Source organism: Lolium rigidum, chromosome 7 (genome assembly GCF_022539505.1).
Source record: "Lolium rigidum isolate FL_2022 chromosome 7, APGP_CSIRO_Lrig_0.1, whole genome shotgun sequence".
In the NCBI taxonomy this organism is placed as follows: domain Eukaryota; kingdom Viridiplantae; phylum Streptophyta; class Magnoliopsida; order Poales; family Poaceae; genus Lolium; species Lolium rigidum.
Window position 1 is genome coordinate 279,997,571 of NC_061514.1, and position 26,558 is coordinate 280,024,128.

Sequence of the window (26,558 nt, forward strand, 5' to 3'; positions counted from 1 at the left end):
GGGGATTATCCCCGCCCATCCCCGAATCCCCTCAAATCCCTGGACTGTCGTTTGGTAGTAGAGGTTTGGCCCAGTCAATCCCCGCCAAACCCCGGAAATTCCCGACCGAGGTTCAATTTTGGCCTATGAAAATATCCCGACCCCTATACTAGCGTTTTATCCCCGTCCCCGTCCCCGCTCACGTCTCGCCTCTCGTCTCTCCTAACCCTCTCGCGCGAACCCTACCGACCAGAGCGGCGGCGACTGGAGAGGCGGCGCCGGTGAGGCGGCGACCGGACAGGCGGCCGAGCGGAGCGGTGGCTCCCGAGAGGCGGCGAGGGGAGCGGAGCGGCGGCTCCGCGAGAGGCGGCGAGGGGCGACCGGCAAGGAATTCATGGATCCCGCCGTTCTTGGAAGGTGACCGGCGGCATCACCTCTCGCCGTTCCCCGATGTACTCCAGTCCACTACTCGTGGTAACCCCCTCCCCCAGCTCCCTTCTCTCTCTCCCTCTCTATTGCGTATGCCGGCCGATCGGTGCAGGAACGGAGGAGGGTACTGGATTCACGGCTACCGGAGGTCCGCGCGGAGAAGGTCTACAACGAGGCTGCGCAGATCCGTCCATCAGCTGCGTTACTCCTTGGATCGGTGTGGAATTGGCCTGGAGCGATGCTACAGCGGAGAAGTTTACAATCGATTCTTTCTTTCGACTCCTGCGAGCGTTCGTAGTTGGTGTTATTCAGAAAATAACCATCTTGTTTTGTGCTAACCAAGTACATACATTCTTCTCTTGGACGATGATGCACCAATGCTACTAGGAAAGTGACATGTGAACCTGTAGTGACTATTGTGTTGCACTTGCTTTTTATGCATATATTGACATGTACATTTGAATCTCCGGTAGGAGTAGTAATTTTGGTATGAATGTGAAGCTGTCAAGTTTGTTTTGTATGCTTGATCATTACATGGTCAATGGAGATCTGATCTTAGACGGAAGGCTCGAAATGAGCCCGGCTTTGAATTAACAAAGCCATCAACCGGCTAGGAGTTACACCAGAAGTTACAACACACGCGCGTCAAGCACACAACGGAACCCAAAACAGAAGACAACACAGATAACGTCGAGCTGAAGTGTCAGCTTAAACTATGGAGGGAGCCTTGTCTTTTGCAGCACCGGAGCAATGACGACCAAGTCCACACCAACAAACCTCCACCGCACCAAGACTGCAACCCATGAGGAACTCAACGACGGGCCGACGACCTAGCAGAGCTTGAGGAACCAAAGGAGGGGGTCTTGCGGCGACGCCTCCAAGAAGGTGAATGGCGCGAGAATGCGTCATCGTCGTCGGCAGAAACACAGGTCCTGCAAAGTTTTCACCCAGACCCGAGAGCCACCACCCCTGGAGCTCGGGCTAGGTCCAGACCACACCGGCATGGAGATCTGATCTTGAATGCAAATGCTACAATGGTGTCTCTGTTAGTGCTCAAGTAGGTTTTGAATAAGATGTTGTGTGATTTAATTTCCTGTGGCATATCAAAAGTTCTGAATATGTGAACATTGGACTGTGTTGTTCATTACTACAACGTTTGTTATGATGCTTTGTTGCTCTGGTAGTCACTTTGTTATGATGCTTCGTTGGTCCCAAAAAATGAACAATTCATAGCTTTGTGACTTGCTGTAGCGAATTCAGTGATAAACTACATATGCAGATGCTTGCATTTGTACCTCCATGCTCTTGTGTTCACTGCTATGTGAGTAGTATTTCCTCGCTGGTTCCGGCGGCAACTAATTATCACATCATGGTTAATCTGTATCATGCTTAATTAATTCCTGTAGGGCCTCGAATTAGTTCTAAGTTTTGATCATATCCAAATGTTTAGGCACGACATGACATGTAAGGGCAGGCGGAACCTGATCCGTTCTTTCATGTGTAGGCACCAGGGTTTTGGTTACCGGTCGGGAAATCTGGTTACCGACCGGTAACCGGGTTTCCCGAGCACCCCCGGTAAACACTCTAACCAGTCAAAAAATCCCGATTTGTTTTGAATTTTTTGAATTTAAACGCATAAAAGTAGATAAATAACACATAGTCTACAAAGTAGCATGAGCTGTATGGATGGCCTGGTGGATCCAGTCAACTGTGCGCAGCGCTAGGTTCAGTGTTCGATTTTCTTGTCCTCCTCTTTCTTTTTAACGATTATTGTCTCTGTCTGTGTCAAATTTATGGTCAATTTCACATAATTATGCAAAAAATGTGGACGACAAAGTTCGAACCGCAGACCAAGGAAAGGATATAGAGCAATGGATGCAGATTGACCATTTAGTTAGAAGCCAGGTTGTGTATAACTCTAGTTCCGACTCGAAATAACCCTTTCTTACAAATTTTGAATTCAAATTTTAGTTTTTGAATTTGCTTGGGAACCGGTCGGGATTTCTCGGTTACCACGGGAACCGGGAATCCCGAGCACCCTCGGGAAATTTTTTTCTTTCGGGAGCCAAAACCTTGGTAGGCACTGATCGTCCCCATCCTTGCATAGATATAGTCTTCCCCAACCTGGTGGTGGTGCTGCTACTATGTCCTGCTTGGACCAGTGCAAGTTAATTTCCACTTCGAGGCAGATTTGGTGCGAACTACGGATTGCAAAGATATAGCGGAGGAGTGTAATGATAGTTCCTTTGTTTTATTGGATTACGAATGCATGGGTGAAACTGAATTCTCTCAGGTTCTCTGAGTTCTGCAATGCTGCAACCAGTAGCTCTTTCATTATTTTAGCAGCACATCTATTCACTATTTTAATTTTGCATGAACAAATTTTCATCTTCACGTAGTAGAAGTAGCTACCAGAATTCAGTTATTAGCCACTCCCTGTAGCTTTGTGACTCCCTGTAGTCACTTTGTTATTAGTAGTCACTTTGTCCCAGACATGCAAGTCACTGCCACTTCTACAATAGAATGATTATTTATATGTTAAGTTTAGTATTTTTTTTCCTTTTTTGTATCATCCCTTTTCTTTCAGTATTCTGCTAAGCCAATACCTAATCCAACTCCTGGGTGATATTGCATGATCTAGGGACGTGGAGGCTCTTAATTTTTTTTTGTGTTGAATGAAGCTGAGAAAGCAGGAGATGCAACGATTCAACATGAGCTGTAGTGTGCTGGTAGCAGGCACATGCTGATAGACAATGATACTGTGCTCAAGCAACTTTCGAATACTGCTCGACCTATTTAATTTTTGTTTGATCAAGTTGGCTTGTACTGTCTCCTGGCTCCTGGCGTTTGTTGCTAACTTAAGCCATTTCATCTGAGTTAGTGCATCGAGTGAACTTTAGTATTTAGAATTATAGTTTCATGTATTAAAAATTGAATCTTTGCTACTGTATGTTGGTTTGCAATGTTTTATTCAGTTTTCCCTTGCGCACCAATCCCTTCCAGCCAAATGGCAGTTATTAGGAGTAGGGATTAGGAATTTGTGGGGCTGGGGATTGGTGGGGATTGGGTGATGGGTGGGGATTCACCCAATCCCCAGCCAAATTATCCCCACTAATCCCCACTAATACCCCACTACCAAACAAGGCCGTACTAGGTGGGAGTAGTACCTACCCCTTGATCCATGGACTTCTCTAGTTCATTTGTACTGCGCCTGAATACGTCGTGTCTGATTCGTTCTGGTACGCGTTACTGAAACAACAACACGCTGCCTGTTTGGAAACTATGGAGTGCGTTTAACTACTAAATAATTTGCCCTTGAAATAGACTTTCACCCCGCTATATTAATATAGCAACAACACGGTACAATTTGCTGAAATATTAGCATAAGCACGTCCAAGAGAAAACATAAAAGAAACAAAAGAGAAAGAATGTCGACAAAGTCAGATCAACGAAAACGGAGATGTCTCGCGGGCGTTGCGCCCTCCGGATATTTTCACCACGCTCCTAGCACTCTGAAACGACGCGTACCAAGTAGCACCTCCAGGAAGGAATGCGACGATGATGACGCTATTGCCCGGACGGATCCTAGGGTTTCCCACAGTACGCGCATGGCCAAGTGTGGAAGGCTTCACCCAACGCCCTTCAGGAAGGTAGGGTGGCGCCCACGGGCGTCACTGCATCGATGCCAGCCAAGACAACAAAGATTTCTCTCAACCCTCGCAACCCCGCCTCGGATGCTCCGTCGTGCTCCACCATACTTGCCGCTCACCACCACGCGCCACCACGAGACACCAGCGCCGTCTCACCGTGGCAAACCAAAAGGGACCAAGAGGATCAATGAGTGTCAACTGAGAGCGAGAAGCAGCAGGTCGGCAAACGCGCTGGAGGGACCCGCCTCCAAATCCACCTGCGGGCACCGGCCGGATGCATCGACAGGAGAAAACCAGACCCTCCTGGCCCGGCTGAACCCGAAAGGGTTCGTGAAGATCCCGTCTCCGCGCTGCAATACATGTTCCGCCAACACCGCTACACCCAGATTCCCGCACATAAAAAAACTCGCGCTATGTTCCAACAGATTCGCATGCATAGGCCGAGGTGCCAAATATATATGTAAGCCCTTCGTACTGGTTTATCCGACATTTAACGTACTTTTAAAAACCAATACACGTATCATCCATCCGAAGGAGCCACACCAGCTAGCTAGCTAGCTACGATTTCACCTACTCCAACTAGTAAAATGCCAATGCATGCTTGGCCCTCCATCCATGTATGACCCATTCTACTCATGTACTACTCTCATGCACGCACGTACTCGTATGTGAGGGTGGTAAACCGAAGCGGCTTACCTCACCCGTAACCTGCTACGGCGGCGGTGTCCACCGATGTTCCCGCTAGGTATCAAACTTTTCCCCTGTATGTTACATGCTCTAACGATTTCTCTTAGGTAATTCTGTTTTTCTTTTTCATGATGTAGTTTCTATTTGGACAAAGATTTGGTAGAGATTTGGTGCTCCTGCTATTTTAGAAAAAATAAAAATCACATTTATGTGTTTCAAAAAATCAGAAAAAAAATTCATAGTGTAGCTAATGAATTGTCTCATAAACGTGCAAAATTTCAGTTTCAAATACAAAAAATTCTGGGCTACACAAAAATAATAAACATGTGGATCTCGGTATGCATATTTTAGATCTCCAAATTTCAACAAATTTTGTCTTTTTGTGTAGTCTACAATGTAAAGAAATTCATATTAAAATTTTACACACTTGTAGGTTACGTCATTTAATATGTCTAGATTTATTTTCAGATTTTTTTAAAACAAATATGTATGAGCTTCAATTTTTTTTAAACAGCAGAAGCACTGGTGCCCATGTGCCAGAGACACTTTTCGTTCCTATTTGCACTAGGTTCCTACCTCTTATGGGGCATTGGATGCCGACATGGAAGAGGGTGAGATGCTAAGGTAGGGGTTGGCCAGAAAAAATCACGTCGAGGACATTCAGGGGGAGGAATTCGATGCCTCTCAACCAATCATACAAAAGAGAACATCGAATTACACAAAAGTTGGAGATGCTTGCTCGGTGAGGGTGACGGGCAATGATCAAACCTGGGAAGAGGTAACAACAAAGGATCGAGCACAAGTCTATCTTTTTTTTTGCGGGGTAGTCTGTCTTTTTTTTTCGAGAATACACCCATCAACCCACACGTCAAGGTGACTCCAAGGCCGTCGGGATGTGATCAAATCATCTTCTAGCCAGTGGAGTGGATTTTTGGACCAACCGCGAAATGCACCTCCAACCGGCACCACCATTGACGAATCGAGCTCAATGCCGAAGATGACAAAAAATGATGATGGATCCCAATGCCATAGACACATTGCCAAGAGAGTGGTGGGACATAAGAAGGATGGAGGTGGTGGTGATGATCGCGCTTCGGCTTGTGGTGGTGCTTGCGGCATGCTTCGTGACGATAGTGTTGCTTGATGTTCCTTTTCCTCTCCAGGGTGGTGGTGTGATTGATTGTGCATGTTTTGTGTCACTTAGGTTGACCACTGCACATCTTTCGGTTCACTTTGTTTCCAACTATTGCATGCCAAACTATTCATCTATTTTCTCTTTGGATATTAAGTTGAGAATATTTAATTTTCAATTTACGTTTGTGAGATCCGTTCCTCCTAAGCCCGTGCGACACCCTAATTAAAACAATTTTGCTATTGCCCTTATAACATGTGTTTTAAGGGACGTCGCTTTAAGGGGTGACGAGGCGGTTCCTCGGTAATGCCCATCATGAGGGGCTTGGGTTTAGAGAAAGGCGACGATGGAAGTTCCGGGAGAGAGAGAAGACACGACGTACCCATGTTCATGTCCCCGCGGTGGAGGATCGCTACGTCCTGCTAGCAATCCACTATATGAATATATGTGTACAGAGGGCCGCCATAGGTGGAGTTGTTGTATCTAGTCTAGTTCTAATTTGCGGGTTGAGATGTCTAGGTGTATCACGCCTATGTTGTTATGTTTCTGATTGTGTGTCCTCTAAGGAGTGCCTCTGCCTGACTTTATATATCAGCCAAGCTAGGGTTTACAAGAGTCCCAGTAGGATTCGTATTGGAGTTTCTTTCTTGTAATCCAAGTTGATATTCCTTGTGGGTCCAGCTTGTCGAGGCCTTGTGCTGGTCCATCTTCATAATCTGCACCGGGTATGGCAATGTCGGGTACCTGAAGGGTTATGCCCACATCAAGGGGTCTTCTAGAGTTTCTCTAACACCACCACATGGCATCTTAGTGTTCAACATCGCTTTGCGTCACCGTCTACTCCGTCCCTTCTATTTCATGCCACTTACAACCCAATTTTTTTGATTACTCAGGTTTGTGTCATTTCATGGTCTAGTCCACTTAGTGTTGCTCCACCAACATGACGCCTTCCTCTGCTAAGTGCTTGGCGCCACCATCCACTCTGCCTCGTTGCCCTAACATCTCGCTTGTTCGGTTATGTGTCTTCTGTAGCTTCATGCAACCATTCACTCTGACTCGTGCTACCCCTAAAGAATCACTTAGGTGGATTCTTTTTGAGACAAAAAGGCACATATGATAATGTTTCTCTAGCTCAACCTTAATCAAGAAGGCACCCATACCAGCTCTTTAGCCAAAGACTTTTTTAAAAAACTTGATCAAAGATCGATGTAGCAAAGAATATCAATATTTATAATTGCAAATTTATATAATATAAAATACATTTCAAGATTATTCTAATAGTACTGATTCCTCTCCGGCGGAATAGTCAGCCGGAGCTGGGCAAGAGCAGGCGCCAGAGTAGATAGGTGTAGATCTAGGGTTAGTGTTTTGGTCCTTTATGGTGTATGGCGTCTATGCCGCGAGGGAGGTGACATATCTCTGCATCCAGATCTGGCACTGCTTCATGGTACTCCGGCGGTTGAAGTTGGATGTGTGGCAGTGGAGGGAGGTGGAGATCTCCATAAATAAGGTCGATTCTTGCGGATTTGGTGGACACGATTAGAGCTGTGGTCTCCTCTCCCTCGCTCATCATGGTGACGAGGTCGGGAAGTGTTGCTACTTTTAGTCGGCTGGCCACTGCATCTGCAGCAGGAGAGCGCGAGCGCTTCTTGTCAGAGGTTCATCACATCGCCATCGTCATCATCTTCCATGGCCGAAGGGTGACCCCTCCAACCTCGAGCGACGGTGATGGTTGCTTCCGGTCATCGTCTTCAGGTCTTCAACAACCTCCATGTGTTCCTCCCAGTGCGGAGTCCCTCTTATTGCGTCGTAGTTGGCTCCCACCTCCATGCCCCAAGTGGTCTTGTCCCCGATGGTGTGAAGGTTGACTACGGCGAACCCTGGTGTGGTGGAGAAGGAGCTAGACTAGATCACTTTTCATGTTATTCTTCTGAGGTCCTTTGTGCAAAATGTAAGGGTCAGATGTAATTTTTAGTTTTCTTAGGACACTTTCTGTAAAATGTACCTCCGCCGCTTTGAGCAAAATGAAGCTTTAGGTCCTTCGGGACCTCCCCTGGTAAAAAAAGCTATTTGGATAATAAATATATTTGAAATCATTATTTAGCTGTTAGAGCATGTCCCCACCCATGGATGTAAAGGCAAGCTCGGAACATGAAATAATTGGGTGTATATTATTCTAGATATAAAATATAAAATTATAATAAATATGTTACATCTATAATATTTAATAATACGCAATAATTGTAGTAAAAAAAGTATCCAGTAACTACCATTGGTCGGTCATGGAGGAAGTCCCCCGTGGACCAAGGTCGATTATGACCACTACTATGCAAAACAACTTGCCCGGCACAAAATGTCAGTGACCCCGCAACTTCCCTCACTAAAATAGTGCATGTATCTCCAAGAGATATTGGTGCCTCCGCTACCACCAAAATGTTCTGACCCTGGCCTATCTGACCATATTCATGCCAGGGACACTTCCTTCGCCGGTTATTTCATGTCATGTTCCTCTATTATAAATCTTTATTCTCACGCACCGATAAACGTGTGGCATACCATGGTTAGTGCCTATTATTTAATGTGCGTTGTAATTATTTGAATTTACATAAATTTATTTTTCATGCATGTTAATATGTCATGTGTGGCATTTATTACTCACAAAATGCATTGTTTTTTTATGTAGGATTGTATTGGAATGGGAATGTACAAGCAAATGGCGCCTTTCAAGACCTAACTTTTTGTGCTGCAACATTGTTGGAAATTGTTTGAGCATCGTGACAATGGAGATCGAGGGACCAAGAAGCTCCACCAAAAAATGGACTATCCTCCAATTGAATGATGATGAAAGTTATGGGCCAAAGGGAGGAACAAACAAGGGCAACCCCGATGGCCGATAGAAGGACAAGAACAATGCAAAGAAGCAAGGGCTGAAAGCTTGAGGGGGAAAATTTACGATATGGTGAAATAAAATGAAGCATTTTTGGACAATCCATTGGAAACAAAGATGATCATGTAGAATAAGGTCCAAGAAAGGTGGCAAGCACCCTGGGAAGATGGGAACCGCAAGGTTGTCCTTGTGGAGGCGAAGAAGAAGGCCATGACAGAGCTCAATGCTGACGAGACCAAAACAATTATAGTGGACAACGCATTTCCAAGAGAGTGGCGGGACATAAGAACGATGGAGGACTTGGAACGAATAAGGAATGCGCTTGGAGGTGGTGGTGATGGCCACGATCTAGTTAGCGGCGGTGCTACTTCTTCCGCGATGAAGGTATTGGTGGTGCTTCTGGCGTGCTTGGCGGTAGTAGTGTTGCTTGATGTTCCTCTTCGGCGTGGTCGTTTGATAGATTGTGCATGTTTTGTTTCACTTTGGTTGATCACTGCACATCTTTCAACACACTTTGATTGCAACTATTGCATGTAAAATTATTGTCGCTATTTTCTCGTTTGGTATTAAGCTATGAATATTCCCTTGTGCAATATAAGTTTGTGATATCCATTCCACCGAAGCCCCCGCAGCACCCTAAAACACTTTTACTATAGCCCTTATACACGTTTTAAGAGACGATGCTTTAAGGGGTTTGCTAGAGTTGCTCTAACACGACCACATGGTCAGCTAGTTTTCAGCCTAGCTTTGTGTCACCGTCTACTCTGCCTCTTCCCTCGCAATGCCTCTACTAACCAAAGTTTTTGATTACTCAGTTGGTGTCATTTCATGGTCCTATCCTCGGGTAAGTGCTTAGCGCCACCATCCACCCGCCTCATTGACCTAATATCTCGCTTATTCGGTTATGTGTCTAGTGTAGCTTCGTGTAACCATTCACTCCGACTCGTGTTTCCCCGTGTGCCATGTGTCATGTTAACGTACGTACAATATGATACACGTGTCAACAGGAGGTTCGACAACATGTGAACGTGCTTATATGACACGTTCATCTTGTGTGCCGCCGTATGTCTAGTTTTTATTGACTACATGGCCACATGACGAAATGACACGTATATCTCTCTCATTGGACCAGGTGTCTACAGTTCATAGGTTCTCTCGTGCAGGAAGCTCACCCCATCCACGTTCCCATCAACATCTCGCAAGACGACAGAAGTGAAGTCATTTGAACAGACTGACATGTTAACCATTGACCTAACAGACTGACACAATTGTCATCTGAAGATGGGACCAACACTATAATGGATAGGTCCATCACTAGGGACGGGGCCGGGCAGGTTTTGGGCTTAGCCGTGGCCGTCATGGATCTATGGCGGCCTGCCCTAACCGTCATACTGACCATTTGTGACGCGAGGTTGCCCATAGATTTCCAAACTATCAGTATCATGTGCTATTGATGGTATTTTGATATTTGCTGATGAAGTCAAATCGTCAGCAAAATTTAGGTATATTGTAGTTTCTCCCTACCTCCTAAACGGCCCGGCAACGCCCTACACCTCCACCCGCATCCCGTGCCTTCGTGCTTGTTGCATAACCGACCCCCCACACGCAGACTCCACGCGCCGCGCTCTACTCCGACGAGCATGGATATTGACGCGACTCCGATTTTCCACGCGCTTATACATAGCGTCGTCACATCGGACCTCCACCTCCTCCCCTTTGAAGGGCTCCTATGCGTGACTCCCCCGAGATCCGCCTAGACGTCGAGGCTCCCTGCCGCCGCAGCGCTCCGCCCCCTTTCCCCCTCCCCCCCACCACCAATGGGGTGTGGCCATAGCTGCAAAGGATGCGGCATCACACCATTGCTGCTAAGTCAGGCAGCTTATGCTGCGATAGCTGTCCGATGCTGCTTTGAGCGGTGGTAGTCGATGCTACAAGGGTCAGGCGGTGGTGCTACTAGTTGGGAACGGCGGAGCTGCAACAAGCGACAACGATGCTGCAAGCGGCTTCGAGTGGTTTCTTGGGGCGTTAGGTGGTGCTACCATCGGCGAGAGATGGCCGGTGCCGCGACAGGCGACAACATTGCTAGCACCGGCGATGGAGGGTGCTACAAGGAGCCACCGACGGTGTTGCAAGGACCTCGCCAGAAATCTTGTAAAAAGTTATGTGATACTACTACAAACCGACTATCATGTTGTTTTGCTACGAGGTTTCCGGCGATGTCCCCGACGAGGTCGCGTTTGCTACAGTAGTAGGAGTACATATTTCTTGCTAGAAGCTAAATCAAATCTAATGAAAACACTCATCAATAAAATCCTCTTCATATTGTTGATCACGTCCTAGTAGCTAGCTTCCATGGGCTGGTGTACATGGATTGATATAGCTAGTACTACTACTTGGCAGTTGGCACCTAGGCCAGCGTACACACGACGAGCTAATTGAGGTTTTCCTATCGTGGAGATGAGGCACTGAACGCGCACCATGCTCAGCGTTGACGTGGGCGTGGGTGAAAGGAAATCCATGTATGTCTCCTCCGCGATTAAGGCAAATCAATTAAATCAATGCAAATCTGTTACTCAATTCCTTCTTCTTTCCGAAAATTCCATCCAATGGCTGCCTGTTCACCTCACGCTCGTCTCGCGGATCATGTCCCCATCCACCGTCTCCCCGCGTTCCTCGCTCATGCCCTGCTCGCAGATCCCCGCGCTCGCTCCCTATAAATTCCCTACGCGTTTGCTATAGATTAACCAATGTCTTCTCATCCTTCCTCCACAGAACTCTCTGCCTCAACCAATATTCTGTCATCTCATCATTTCATAAATCCCGGCGTGGGTTACACATAGTCACTGCACGGCATGGTGAGGACGGCCATGCCCGCTGACATGACGAATGCTGTGTTGTGCCAGACATGGTGGCAACGTCAACACTGGTGCTCGTCTCGAGCGGCCGCAACCTGATGCAAGTCTCCCGTGGCCACAACATGCACATCTGGATCGCCCTAAGAACTCAGTTTTCTAGCACAGTTCTGTCTAGGTACTGTACTTAGCGCTTGAAGATATGGTGCTCATCTCCGGCGGAAATGCATGCATCCGCCTGTAAGATCACTATCAGTTGCTGCAACACTTGCAGGTTCGTGTCTTGGCCTTCTAATTCATTCCAATCCCATCATTCATCTTCGAAAATGTCTGTATATTAACAATTAATCATGACTCTTTCTCGGGCGTACATCTTAATTTTCCGCAGCTTACTTGATTGGATTTTGAGGTTCAGATAAGTAACAGATGAGATTGTATCGATCGATATCATAAAGACAACTTCATGCATGAGATTGCATCAGTAGATAAATAGAAATAAGGAGAAAAAAATGTATAAGTAGCAGCAAACTGAACCTTGGTCTCTGAATTTTGCAACTCTGAAATCTGGTTGTCTCTCTTTGTGAATGTGTAAAGTAGTTATTGGTACATGTTCACTTGTGCACTTATGCCTCTGACGATTATAATCTGTGTCTCCATCAATTTTAAAACTCATCATATATAGTCATGTTATTGACTTGTTTTTAAACCCTTCGACTCTGTAACCAGCTGGGCGTGAAGTACAACTAACTGAATAAAACCTTGATCTCTGAACTTTATCTCAGCGCTGCTGCTGCGTTCCTAAGAGAAAAGACGCCGACACCCAAAAAAAGTTAGAGCTAGAGAGATTCGAACCCAAGATCTTCCTAACGCTCGGACAAATAGAACCCAATTGCTAATTTTGGGTTGATCGGGAAATAAGTTAGCTCCAGATCGATTGTGTGTACCGTCGATTTGTTTTGTTAAAGATTCACGTGTGGGGGATAGAGTTTGGTTTTTTTTTGTCAACGCGTTTGCAGCTGGCCTATTTTATTGGTGGGCCTTGTCCTTGTTTTTGTTGGGGCCCTCCACAGGTCCACAGTGTTTTCTTTAAGTCTGCCTTCTCTTTTACCTGCATATTTATGTAAAACCGCACAGTTTTAGGTGTATTTTTTTTTATTTTCTCCGACTCTAGATACTTGTCTCATGTTTAATTAATCTAGACATATTTAATCTATATTTTGTCTAAATCCGTGGCAAGTATTTAAAGCCGGAGGGGAGTACCTATTTTGGAATTGTTTCTGTACATGTGCAATTGCGTATAGTTCCGCAATTACATATACGTGTGTAACTGAAAAAAAAACTTCTTATGCGCAATTATATGTAGAAGTGCGATTGCATATATGTGTGCAATTGAAAAGTCTCATCATGCATAGATGTGTGTCTACACATGTATGTGTAATATACGTGCAATTGCACCCGTGTATGCAATTGCATATAGATGTATAATTACATATACGTACACATTTTTAAACTTTATTGCAACCTGCTTTTATATTTTATTTTTTCATTTTTTTGAGAATTATTTGATTTTTTTTCATGATAAATTACAATTGGGCTTGTAGTTGTTTATTGGGCTCTAGTTACACGCGTGAGAAAAGTCCATAAGAGAAAATCATAAGGACTCTGGTCGAGTAATTCCCGGTCGATCCGCCAGCATAACCTCTGCGCCGCCAGCGTATCCTCCGCCGCCGACTCATCTCCCCCAACCTCAGTTTCCCGCCCCGCCGCCCCCAGTTTCCAGCTCACTCTCCACTCCGCACCAGATCGATCGATGCCACACAAGGCCGGCGGCGGCGACGCAAGCCACGGACGGTCGTCGTCCATGCCACGCTGCTCACCTGCTTACTCCGCAGTCGATCTTTGACGGCCGGGAGGCCGTGGACGCGCAGGGTTCGATGGTCGGATGGGGCCCGGCCACATCGTTGGCGATGTCGAGCCGGTTGCCCGCAAAGGCCACCACGGCGACCTCGACGCAGCGGTCTAGGAGCTGGCCAACATTGACATCGAAGGTACTGACTTTAGGCGCGCTTGATTGGCTTGCTACCCTTACACTGTTTAGTTTTTAGCTTTGTTCATCAAGATTTTACTTGTAATACTGCTTTGCAATTATCTAGCTCGCACCTTCTATGGTTAGTGCAATCATAAGTCAGATAATTAGTTTGTTTACTGCACTGGTACCTACCCTCATAATTACATAATTTGTTTATCGTCACAGCTGATATATGCTATTGCCTTGTTGGGCTCTACTAATTACTTATTTACTAATTAATCGACGAAGTAATGGAACAGAGATTATAGTAAAAACTGGTATATGCATTTGTATAAAGTGAACCCTGTATATGTCATTGACAGCACCCATTTTATTGTTTCTTGGATTTGCAGCACATGGATTGATCTATTAACAAATTCATAATTGCACACACAGATAGATTTGATAAATAATCCCCGAGCAAACTGAGTTAGCTAACCCCAATTTCACTGCTGTATATGCTGTTTGGTTTTGCTTTGTTCTATCAGTGTTAGGTGTATCCATTCCAACTCTATTTAATTTGGACAGATAACTCTGTTCAACAACTGTAGCTTATTTTCATTTCTCTTACACTTCAAGTGAAGTTTATGTTAGGAAGGTATAATTCGGTCTTTTTGATTTATGTCTTCAGGTGTTGAGAAAATAATCATAGGCACCTGATTTCTTACAAAGAAACTGGAAATAACCTTGAGATTTGCAAGGTTATGTCCTTGTAAAGTCTTCTCCTTCATTGAAATTCCTAGCATCTTGTCCTTGTTTTAACATTTGTTTTTTATGTTTCCTGTGTTAGTAGTAGGAGTAATCTGAAGCTCTACAACTGTATCCCAATTGTTGTTTCTGACCTCAACGGTTTGTTGCCATGGTATAGTGTAATTTTCTTGTTATGGTGCTGCTACCTTATGTTTGTGTGTAGGAATGCAAGAAAGGATAACCATTGAAACAAGATAATGTGAACCAGAAATGTTTGATAATCGAATCCCAACTCGGTGACAAATATAAACCTTGAAAAACCAATGAATTGCATCTTGCAAAAGTCCCTTGCACTATTCCTCGTCTCTTTTTTCAGTCATATGCACAGATGATGATCTAATTCTTTGTACAAAAAAAATCTAACTCTGCAGATGATTGGAGTCCAGCCCCTGCTGCTCACTGTACTTCTTCGCTGATGATGTTCGGCGGTCGGTGTCTTCATGGTGGCGCCCGACTGCATGGAGGCCATGTAGGTGCAGGATCTGATTGTCATCGATGTCGTGCAGGAGGTCGAGCTATTGGCCTGCAAGGGTAACCACAGTGACCACGACGCTGCTGTTCAAGAGCTCGTTGACAATGGCATCCAAAGGTACTGCCTTTTGAATGGATTGCTGCCTGATACAAGCACCGTTTGGTTTTACTTTTTTCGCTAGTATTAGGTGTACTCAATCATGTCTTAATTTGTATGCGCAACTATGTTTAGCATATGCGGCTTAATCGCACAGGTGGAAAGAAGTTTGGTGTTTTGTTATTAAGCCTAGTGTCCGATTCATGGTAATAGATGCGTGAATAAGAAAATTTTGTTACATGAGCATTTGTATTTTCATGGATACAAGACTTATCCAGTTGTAGCAGCCAAGCTTTAAGAAAAATCTTTGAACCATTCGTTCAAAATAAATACAGAGAATTAGGTTGCTAGAAATGGGTTCTTGTATCATACCAGAACACTGGAAGGAAGTTACAAAGCCAGAAAAAAGACATTGCAATTCCCTGCTGGATAGCAACACTACTAGCTGTGAATAAAAAGACTTCAGAACATATAAGTAGCAGAAGCAGAGGCCATAGCTACATATGTAAAGTTCCCATGCCATAGTGTAATTAACAAATTGAAACGTTTAACCATAGTTTACACCTGTAACTAATTAAGGTCATGAAATGGTACAGAAAATATCTCTAAAATTGTAGTCACTTATCAATGATCCATGAGCACCAACCTAGATAGAACATGAGGGCATAAGAAATTCTGCAACAATGTATAAGAGGGGTAGCACACTAAGGATTTGTTTGCAACACAGTGCATATCCCGAGTTCTAACCATGCCTTAATAAATGATGAAATGAATATTTCATGTCACCAGGACACATTCACAAGCTTCCTGCGTGTCTCTGCAAGTATTTTTTTTTTTTGTATATCTGGTTTGCTGGGTAGTTGTATCGGCGAATCACCATCAAGCCATCGGTTTGTTGTCTAACTCCTACGTATGTGTGGTTGCAGTATTGTGTCACTGGCAAGACATTACAATAGCGTCTGCAAGTGGGCGACTCTGGTTTATCATCGTCATCATCCGGTGTACAATGATTGTGATGGGCCTGAATAACACCTCTAGTCGCTGCCACCAGCGTCATGCTGCTGGTGGTCGCTTGCCCCGCTTGATACTCCCTGGAACGCAGGCGACGGGGCCAGCTCTAGGCCGCCTGATGTGTGGAATGTGGTGGCGGTGTGCAGGATGCTGGAGGACGAGTGGGTGCCACCCGCCCAGGTTGACGCAAGACACGTGGTGAGCTACAATTTATTTTTCACCGAAACACATTAATAACCGTTTTCACTATTTGTTTATTTGCCAAGCATGCCGCTTTATCATCTCTCATGCGGCCGTCCCCGCCCAAGCTCTAAGGTAACCCATGGTGAAACAACTATAATAGCTGGAGCTCTTGAGCTCAACGGAAAGAAAGCTAAAGATGCTATTGCATTGCGCTTTGAAATATTTGTGACTGATATAAATGCGAATCTCAGCAGTTGTTGTATTGATTAGTCTGAACACAAAATTCATTCCACATTGCTATAATTATGCATGTTTTTTCTGAAGATGCATTTTTTCCATTTTTAGCACATGGTCTAATCATTTGGATTATGTTTTACACAGGAAACTAATTCAATAGGTCATTTAGAAAGGCCATATTACACTGGCAATTTATTATTAAAGGGACACAAACATTATTGGATTGAAATTGGTAATGCTATCTTCTGCATTAGGAAACCATTATATGCATTTCTGGTATGGGTTTTTAATCTGGACGTACGGTTTAAGTTTTTTCTATTTCATCGGAATGAACCCCTCTCAGTTCCTGCCATGTTCCCTTGTTGTTGGAGAGTTATTCTTCGGTAGAATACGATTCACCAAAGTTATCAGGAGCATTAGTTTTTTGCCAGATTGAAATCCATGAGAACCTGGTGGACTCTGGGATTGTAAACCGCATGTCAGTAGTTGGTTGATTCAATATTTTGTATGATCGAAGTGAAGAGCAAGATCAGAATGGTTTTTTAGTCATGTACTGACTTCTATGCGAACCAACGTAGCACATTCACTGCGAAATGGGTCGTGTGTGTATTTATGTGCTCACGTGAGCATACTTCGTGAAGCAAGATGCCAGTAAATTTGGGAATCCATAACACTAATCTATCTATAATGTGTTTAAGCTTGCAAATTGTATACCACTTCTTTTTTTAATAAGAAAGTTCCATCACAAATAGTCAGTACTCCTGTTGTATTTCAGATGTTTTTATCTCTTCTATAACTCTTGCTTATTCTGTTGTAGATGAGTAGCTAAAAAATTAATCTTTCGGACCTCTGGGCATTGAGGATTGAGGTTGACAATGTTGTTGAAACTGACCCCATGGCATCTCTCATGGACCTTGCAGGTGAAGTGTAACTGACCTATTCACGGTTCATGTCATGCAACAGCCATTCAAGATCATCATGTTCAGTGTGTTAATTGTTCTACTCTCATAATCATTTTTTTTTGCTTATGGATCATAGTGTTAGCTTCAAAATAGTTACTTTTCACACATTATTCTGAACAACCTCTAAAAGTGTCAGTTCGTTTCATGGCTTTTCACGGGCTTTTGGACCCAACATGTAAAGCATATCTGTTGATCGCCCCTAGAGAACTGTACTACCATGTGAGCTGTTATGTTTCCTTTTGTTGGATGATAAAAATTTGCTAAGAACCTTAATTGTGCTCCTTCAAAATTCTTTTGTTTTGGCGTTGTGTGATCACTATACATTAGATGTAGTCTCTTAGGTTTTGTTTCAAATTTCAAGTTTCCCCTGTGTTTCTTGATTTTATTTGTTGAAGTGAGCTTACCATGGTACATGTTGTTAGCTGCTGTGCATTACCTCTGTTATTCTGTTTGTCTTTCCAGCCTTTTGAAAAAATAGGCTTAGTCTAATATTCAATTTCTGAGTTGTAAAAGCTTGCACAATATTATTCATTCAACTTGGTCAAACCACTTTCATTTTTCATAATCTAACCAAACTTCAATAATTACCTTGGTTTTCTCAATTTGAGCTTAACTATGTGTCTCTTTCCCTGGTTATATATTCAAGGAACCATGGTGGTGACTGAATTAGCCTTACCAGTAGGACTCTATAGTTCATACTCTTGTTTGGTTAATATTTAGGTATCAAAGTGTCGTTCATTCCTCTGAGTTGATAATGAATAATAGTTGATCATCTGTCATTGATATGAGAACCCACATTGCTGAATCGTCGACATGCACTGTCGGCACTCAAGTTAGCGAGAAAATTCAATACAAGGTTATGCTTGGTTTCGTCAATTCCTTGGTTTTATCTAGTTTATGCGATCTACACAAACCCTGAAACTTATTTTGCTTGGGCGGGTGCTGCTGATTATATAGTTGTTAATTTACACCATAACTTGAACTTTCCCTTATTGCCGCCAGAATGTTCAGAGATTTTTTTTGAAAGGATCGATGATGACGAGACCTAGCTGAAGCATTGTCCTTGTCAATACTTTTGATTACTGGAAATGCATTAGCAAACATGTGACTTATCCTACTCTATTTGTTTGTCTGGTCAGAGAAGGAGAAGCCAGATCCTTATGTATATTTCAATTCCTCACAGCTCTTGGAACAAACCAATCTCCTGGTATTGGTTGTTGCAGTTGGTGTTTTTTTGAAAGTATTGGTCATGATGAGACCTAGGAGAAGCATTGTCCTGGTCAATATTTTTGATTACTGAAAATGCATCGGTAAGTATGTGACTTATCCTAATCTATTTGTTTGGATGGCTGATCAGAGAAGCAAGTTCCTTCTGTCTTTCAATTCCTCGCAGCTCCTGGAATAAACCAATTTCTCGGTATTTGGTTGTATTTGGTTGTTACAGTTGGTGAACTGTGATGCTAGGTCTCGCTATAGGTTGAGGGCCATGCAAGCTTAGTTTAAGCTTAACACTGAACTAACAAGAGAAAGACATAGATATTTGTTTTGTATGGCTAAGTCAATGTCTTTAGATAGTCCCTGAAGTTCAAAGTTTATGTAATGGCATTTCCTCATGTTTACTTGTACTGCTTCTAGATGGGTGCGTACATAATATTTAATCCAGGAGCATGAAAACACAGATAAACACTCATCTGACCCTATTTCTGTTTGTGTAGACTGTGGAGATCATAGTTTTTTCTATAGGAATTTGTTTGGGAAAACTTCTACATTTCCCTTATTTAAAACCTGACAATACTTTTGTCCAGTCTCTGTAAATAGTGGTAATGAACCTTTCTTGCACAATTATATACTCCAGCGTGCAGTAAGCTACTTCCTAGCAATATTGTACTTCTTGAATGCTTAGGCCAACTAGTGAGCTCAAGTGGTTTGTTCTGTAGATTGAGTAACGGTGCATGCAGGAAACAAGTAGTATGTAGTAGCGCTTCATCTAATAATTATGTGTTGTGAGATATGTGACATGTTCATCACTTACTGCTAATTATTTGCACGTGCCAACAACTTGAATACTGACATCTTTGTCTATATGAACACTAGTTGTGAACACTATCCATGGTTTACTTTCAAGTTTCATCTTATCATTGCACTTCATGAACTGATAGCAATGTAACCGATTTTCGACTCAATTTGGCCGGAAAGGCCTTAGAGCATCTTCAACAGGCACGCCATATAGGCCGCGCACTATATAAACCGCTGATATGCAGCGCCGAAGTCTGAAATCGTTCCTCCAGCAGGCGCTATATATGGCGCGGCGTTGCAAATTTTTTTGGGCGCGGGCCGTTTTGCCCTATCCTAGGCGCTATACTTTGGGCTCCGGCTGCAGCGCGCGGCATCGCTCGATGCTCACGCGAAGAAACCCGCGCTGAAACTTACCCCGCTCGTCGGCGCAATTCCAGCGATGGACTCGCCCTCTGGCACCCCACCAACCCCTCCCCACTCCATTCCACCTACCGCCGCGACCTCCGTTGTGTTGCCGCCCCATGTGCCAAATCCTAGCAGTGGCGCCGACGTTGGCAACACCGTGGCCCGAGTTCTCTTCGTCTCGCCACGCTCAACGTTTCTCGCAAGCGTTGTCGCCGGCGCAGGCCCTCGGCAAGGCGCGAGCGCCACCGAGGAGGAAGGTGCCGGCGTCCAAACGCCCGTCGGCCGCCGTGGGTGCCAGTAACCCGCTGCCGAAGAAAGCGAAGGCGACCGCTACCCGCCACACGCAGCCTCCGCCGCCGCCGCCTCCATCGATGAACCATCCGCTACCGTCGCCTCCATTCGCCAACCCATCTAGCGTGCATATGGTGTTAGAGGTAAAGAACATTTCTTTTTATCGAAATTTTAGTTTAGATGCATACATTGCCGGAGAACCATGAATTTTGTTGCAATGTAGAGTCGTTGATGAGGCATGCCCGCCATGGGAGGCATGGCCGGAATGGGAGGCTTTGGAGGCATGGCCGACATGGGAGGACCAAGCTATGGAGGAGGCTTCAGAGGGTGTGGGAGCATCGGTGAGTGGTGTGTATGGAGCCATGGAAGCACCACCGGGAGGATTCGTGGCCTCTATGGATCCTACTCTTCCTCCTTCAAGCCAAGGTGTCGATGAAGAAGAAGCAAAAGATGACGATGACTTGGAAAATGCTGAAGTGTGAGATTCTATCTTGCATTTGTGATATGCAAATTCTGTGTTGCACTTTGTGTCCATTTGAACTATATGATGTGTGTGGTTGTTGGACTAAGTCATGTTGTGTGTGGTTCTTGAACTATGTGATGTGTGTGTTGCACTTTGTCTCCATTTAAACTATGATAGATCATTTGTTTGATGATTTATGTGAGTATTTGATCATGTTGAATGCACAGTAGTGTATCAAAGTTGTTTTCCGCTGGCGCGCGCTGTGTATTTTTGAGCGCCCAGGCGCTCGCGCTGTAATTTAGCGCCTCCTGTGGAGGAAAACTTGACGCAGCGCGCGGTAATACTTTTACAGCGCGGGCGCAGCGACTTATACAGAGCCGAAATATGGCACGCCTGTTGGAGATGCTCTTAGCGGCAGGTGTCGCCAAAGAGGTCGCCTGTGCGGACGTCCTGCTGCTCGTTAGCTATTAATGAGTGAACACTCGTGCTAACCGTCTCCTATTGCTTGCACACGTAAGTACATGTTGATAGTTATCAAGAAATGATATATATGCAGAATGATGATCTCTTAATTATGTCCTTCTTAAAAGCCGCAGATCCAGTCTACAGTTTTGTGTTTACATCATTTCCATGTAGTATCATGCTCCTTGCGGGGTATTCAAGTTGAATGCAAGCCAAAAGCACGCTGGTGCAGTACCGCGTGATGACCGGCCCATATTTGTCGTGCTGGTTGTGTTCATCTTCGAGGAAGGTAATGCTTGTGTAATCAGGGTGTGTGCTGTGATGAATGTACTGTTGAATCGACAAGTTATCTTGATGGATTGCATGTACTACTACTTACCTTAGCTTATTTTGAGCCACCTTTTTACTGGACCAAATCTCATTGTGGTCGATTACTTCAGTTGACACGCTGTATTAGTCTTATGAAGTGTTGCATTATCATGGAGTTGCCTACTTGCCTAGCTACCCTCGTTTGATTACACATCTATTTACCAAGTGTTCCTTGAGTCTTCACATTTCACAAAGTGCTCATATGTGCAGAAAATTAGCAGGCTGTGAGTTTGGTAGTACTATTCGGTCATGTGGTCATGTTGAGGTGTTTTACCCATTGATTTTCACAACAGGGACGTGAACTTGGACTCTATTCTAGCTGCAAAACACCTAGTTAATATGAAGTATTGTCACTAATGCTTGAAATCTGGTGGAAACAGGTTCACACATAGCAGTACCATCTTCCAGCCAGTGACTTCCCTGACGTGGACACACAACCTGGATTAGGTGCTTGAAGGGGCAGTTGAAGGAGGTGCTGGGACACACAACCTGGATAAGTTGGAGAAGATGAAGCCTTACATGGTGCACGTCGTGGACTTTATGCCCACTTATGACATCCAGGAGCTTCTCGAGAAGTTGAGCTACCCGGACTTAATAGTGACCTTGTTGCCGACCTCGCAAGTCAGCTATATGTGTTGTTGAGCTGCCATAGCTGTTGATGGAAGAAGGCAAAACCCGAGAGAGCGAGAGATCCATGTATTACTAGTACTGAGTGTGTGTGTGTGTGTGCCATAACTTAGAGAATTAACGTTTCACAATGTTGAGAGATGCCCGTGTTGCTTGGTTTTCTTTTCGTATTGCATGTTGTGTTGTTGTCATATAAACACACCTTGACTGCCTGGAAATATTTTGTATTTCATCTCGAGTTGAGGCCTGCTTGCTAGCATTTGTTGTTGATGAATCCTTGTCTCGATTTTTGTTGTATCAAAAATCGTGAAATCAGACGAAGTATTAATACATTGCTGTTTTGAACTTTGCTCATAATGAAATGGAATTGGTACTGTAATGGAGTCTAATGTTATTGCTATGTATGTAAAACTGTAAATCTCTACTTCATGTACGAGTTGAAATTGCTAGCGTTATCTTGAATTGGTCTATAGATGTGCTGCAGCTGGGAGGAATCTTTTTTTTCTCTCTCTCTGCGATGGTTAACGATGAAACCGAAACTTCAGGGTTAGGCGGAAAGGCATTGATTACCGCTAATTCAGCCCACATGCATTGCATACAGAAGAGAGAAATCATCGGAAGAGGGATCGACCAGGAGAGTTTTTAGGAGTTAATTGGGGCAATCAATCCACAAGTTACCCCTACTTTTCAGTATTACTCCAAAACCGCAATTACTCCTATGTACCGGTAGGGATTACGTTGCATCACTTTCCGGTATCAGCGGAACTGATTGATTCGTGAATTTTGTACAAAATCATGGGACGTCACCAGCAATTGATTAGCCTAGGAGAATCAATCTCCACGTACGTCATTAATCGGGGCCTTTCAGCATCTAATCCGTGCCCGTAGATGGATGTCAACCGAATTTAGCTCCGGGAAGTGATGGAAAAAGTGGCACGAGCGGGAAGTTTGAAAAATTTAGCGAAAAATGAACCCATACCATGGCCTCCCTCGTCTCTATATATACAAGAGGAGCGGAAGCTAACGCGTGCGTCGCGTGTGACTTAGACTTTGATTTAATCGGCGGTTAGTGATGAGTGGTTAGTCCAAAGACCTCCTTGATTTGGTTTAATCGCCGGTCGCCGGATTAATTTGGAGATGACAAGTCGATGTGGAGTTGGGATAAATTGAGAACCAACCTGTGGTTGGATGGTTAGGAGGGTAGTGACACCCCCAGCCCACCAGAGTTCAAATCTCAGATTTGACACTTTGGTGTCTCATAAAGGCGGAATATTCTTCAGTGGGAGGCGACGTTCCCGTCGACAATGAGGCGCTCGTGGTGACTTCGTCAATCTCAAGACCCGCCGGATCAATTCTTCAACGCAGTCTCTTGGAGGTGCTCATAGGGGTAGGGTGTGCGTGTGTGCGTTCATAGGGGTGAGTGTGTGCGCGTATGTATGAGCATCTTTGATTGTATTGTGTTTCGCAAAAAAAAAAAAAAAAAAAAAAAAGAGAGTTGGGATAAATTGGTCTAAACAAGTCAGCGCGCGTGTCCATATTGATCCTCAGGCGCTCTCGTGAGCAATCTACGGCGTTTGCAATAAGCCCATTTCTTTTTTCGCTTCTTGAAGGGATTCACTCGGAAGCTATCTTCCGATCTTCTCTCAATAACTTGTCTCCAAAATTTATTTGAACTTTTAAATTAGAAGTTTAAATAAATTTGAGAGATGGATCTTCTAGGCAAAAAAAAAAAAACATCGACCAAGTGGCCAGTCGAGAAAATATTAGGCATCTCCATCGGGCCATCTCATTTCTCACGAAAAAAAAAAGCTCCTTTTGATCTGTTTAGTCACCCCACGAACATGCCAGAGCCATGTCCGTCACTATGCCATTGCGGCGGGTGTCACCTGTTGAGATACATATCCTTATATATTCGGATGTGTATCTTCTGTAGTTATGTATAGCGATACATATCTTTGTATTAATTATTGGGCCCGCCTCCTTCCTTGTATAGTCGAGGACGTGACCTATATATGTAACGCCATATGCACCCAATCAATACATTGTGAGTTGCATCCCTTTCTACATGGTATCAGAGCCCCAGATCTCGAGTTCAAATTCTGGCTTTCACATTGTTTTCACAATTAAGCCTAAAAATTGCTGTTGCCCCCCTCTTTAGCCACCGCTGATGCCCTGTTTCGGTGTGCTCTTCTTCTTTCACGTATTGACTTTCTCTTCTCCCGTCACACGCGAGTGGGGGTGTTGTGAAATGTATATGTGGATTGCCTAGCCCTTTCCATTATTTCGGACTTTTGGTTCAAGTGGCTAGTGCATGAAGCTTAACATGGTATCAGAGCATGCCAAAGATCCCTTTTGAGAGACATTGGCGGGTGCTTGAAGACGATGAACGACGGCGAGGCCGGTCCCTGCTGCGTCGGTGAGGCGAATGACGGCGAGGAGTAGTTAGCTTTGTAGATTATCTTTGTTGTAAAACACCTCGAAATGCAACAAAAAAATGTCATTTTATTTTTTTGTGCTACTTACATGCGGGCTAGGAGAGGACAAGCGCCTACAACCATGTGATATGCATCGTGGCCGTGCCGGCCAACCTAAATTTAGGTTGAAAATGTGGTCGCAGACGTGTCGAATATTTTGGTCATGTAGATGGACCATATTTACTCTGAAGGCACCACCATTGTTTCGGCACCACCAAGAAATGCGTGTGTTTTCTTCTAAAATGGAATGGAGGCATTGCTCCATGCCGGGTGCAGCGGATCCAGTCATGTACCCTATACACAGTCCGGTCGAAATAAAGGCAGTCGTACGTGACTGATCTAACGAGTGAAGGATTGAGACATTGGCAATGGCCAATGACAAGATGAAGAAGAAGAGCAAGATGGCCGGAGCCATGATGAGACCATACATGACGCGTGCTGTTCCTCGTCAGGTCGCTATATCTCCGGGGACCCTTATGCATGCATGTCCTTGAGAAGCACAGCGCCAGCCAGTCATGGGCTCATGGCTGCCGGCTAATTACCGCCGGTGACTCACACAGTACCCATGCTGCTCCTGCAATCTGGCCATCAGACGTGCGGAATCATCGCCGGCCGAGGCTCTCTCTAGACGCCGACTCTGAGCATGGGCTCGCACACGGCCAGTCGGTGAGTACACTGCACCCGCCGGACTAGGGACGTCGCCGTCGATCGGCTCGTGCCATGGCCGTGATCGGCCATGTCCGTGTCTCATCTCATGGCGGCTCGTCAACTTCATCCATTGCCGTTCTCAGATCAGCGCGGGCCGCGGAGCAAGACCCTCAGTCCCATGACTCCATGACCATGAGCCATCAGAAAAATCCCGATTCCAGCTGTGTGGTCTGCCTTGGCTCCCATGATTGGGTTGGGCCGGCTTTGCCTCGCCAACGATCGACATCTTCATGCGTCCACATAGCAGTCACTGTTTCCGGCCCATTCCAAATGAGCATGGCCACAGCAACAATAATAAATAAATCCTTTAAAGAAAGTCAACTAAGCGTGTTGGCATTTCCTAAAAAATACACACACAGCGTGTTAGGATTATGATTCATCGACGATTCTGGACAGCTTCTGCCGTGTACAAGAGTACAAGACTTATATCTCTCTCCGCTCTACTGTCCAGACGTATCCATGTCGTGCTCACACAATCTGAACGCGGCGTCTGCACTAACATGTCAATGCCGTGGCCACGACACGTCGAAGCTAGGCAATCACAATGGTACACTATGCTTCTAACACGTTTGCGATCTGCCATGTTTGATGTATTACTGAGTTTCATGGCGAGTATATATAGTGGTACAAGACTTGCGGGCTAAGATAGCTCTTCTAGAGATAAAGTAGGAGATAAGATGGATTGCAAATCCTAAACTACCAAATACATGCACACAACATATATCTCAAACACCCCTGCATTCGTAGAAATAGCGTCGTGAACAACTGGAGCGTCGAGGACCGTCAGACTGGAGAGAACCTGAAGTAGAACCAATGGACTGACATCCCCCACAGTCACAGCGGGACCGTCGTGGACGGTGTCGCGGCGCGGTAGCTTGGACGGAAGAGGAAGCTGGTGAGTCTCAAGCGAAGTGGTAGCCTTGTGCCGATGTCGAGGGAGCCGAGAGCGCGGGGCGGTACCGAGGTTGAGGTAACCGTGCGAGGAGATGCTGTGGTCGACGTCGTGGTCGGGGATGCTGGTGTCGTGGTTGCCGCAGCGGAAGCCGCGGGCGTGGGGAAGCGCCATGGAGTCGTGGGAGCTAGGATGCGCTGGTGATGAAGACGGGGACGTCATCGAAGCAATCGTCGAGGAGCGTGTCAATGCCGAAGATGATCTTGTCAAAACCGTCGAGGACGAGGTGCAACCATAGTTGTGCTAGAACCATGCACACGTCGGGGACGAAGGCATACAACGGTTTTGCTAGAATCACGTACGCAAAGAAGAAATTGTCAGTGACGCGGTCGAAACAGTCGTAGAAGAGTCGATGCTGAAGAAGACATTCTCGATGCCGATGAAGACGAGGCAATG

At 45.0% G+C, this 26,558-nt stretch overlaps 2 long non-coding RNA genes across 3 annotated transcripts; both read left to right on the forward strand.

Moving 5' to 3' along the window:
• The first annotated feature begins 13,571 nt into the window (after window positions 1–13,571).
• On the forward strand, window positions 13,572–19,755 carry LOC124670273. 2 transcript variants are annotated; one of them, XR_006992463.1, is made up of 5 exons: window positions 13,572–13,664; window positions 14,806–15,023; window positions 15,929–17,353; window positions 18,535–18,705; window positions 18,789–19,755. It is a non-coding gene; the product is annotated as an uncharacterized LOC124670273 (long non-coding RNA). The 2 variants fall into 2 exon arrangements; XR_006992462.1 differs by having other exon boundaries at window positions 18,535–19,755.
• A 404-nt stretch (window positions 19,756–20,159) lies between these two features.
• On the forward strand, window positions 20,160–20,790 carry LOC124670274. Its single transcript, XR_006992464.1, has 2 exons — window positions 20,160–20,250; window positions 20,331–20,790. It is a non-coding gene; the product is annotated as an uncharacterized LOC124670274 (long non-coding RNA).
• The last annotated feature ends 5,768 nt before the right edge of the window (window positions 20,791–26,558 follow it).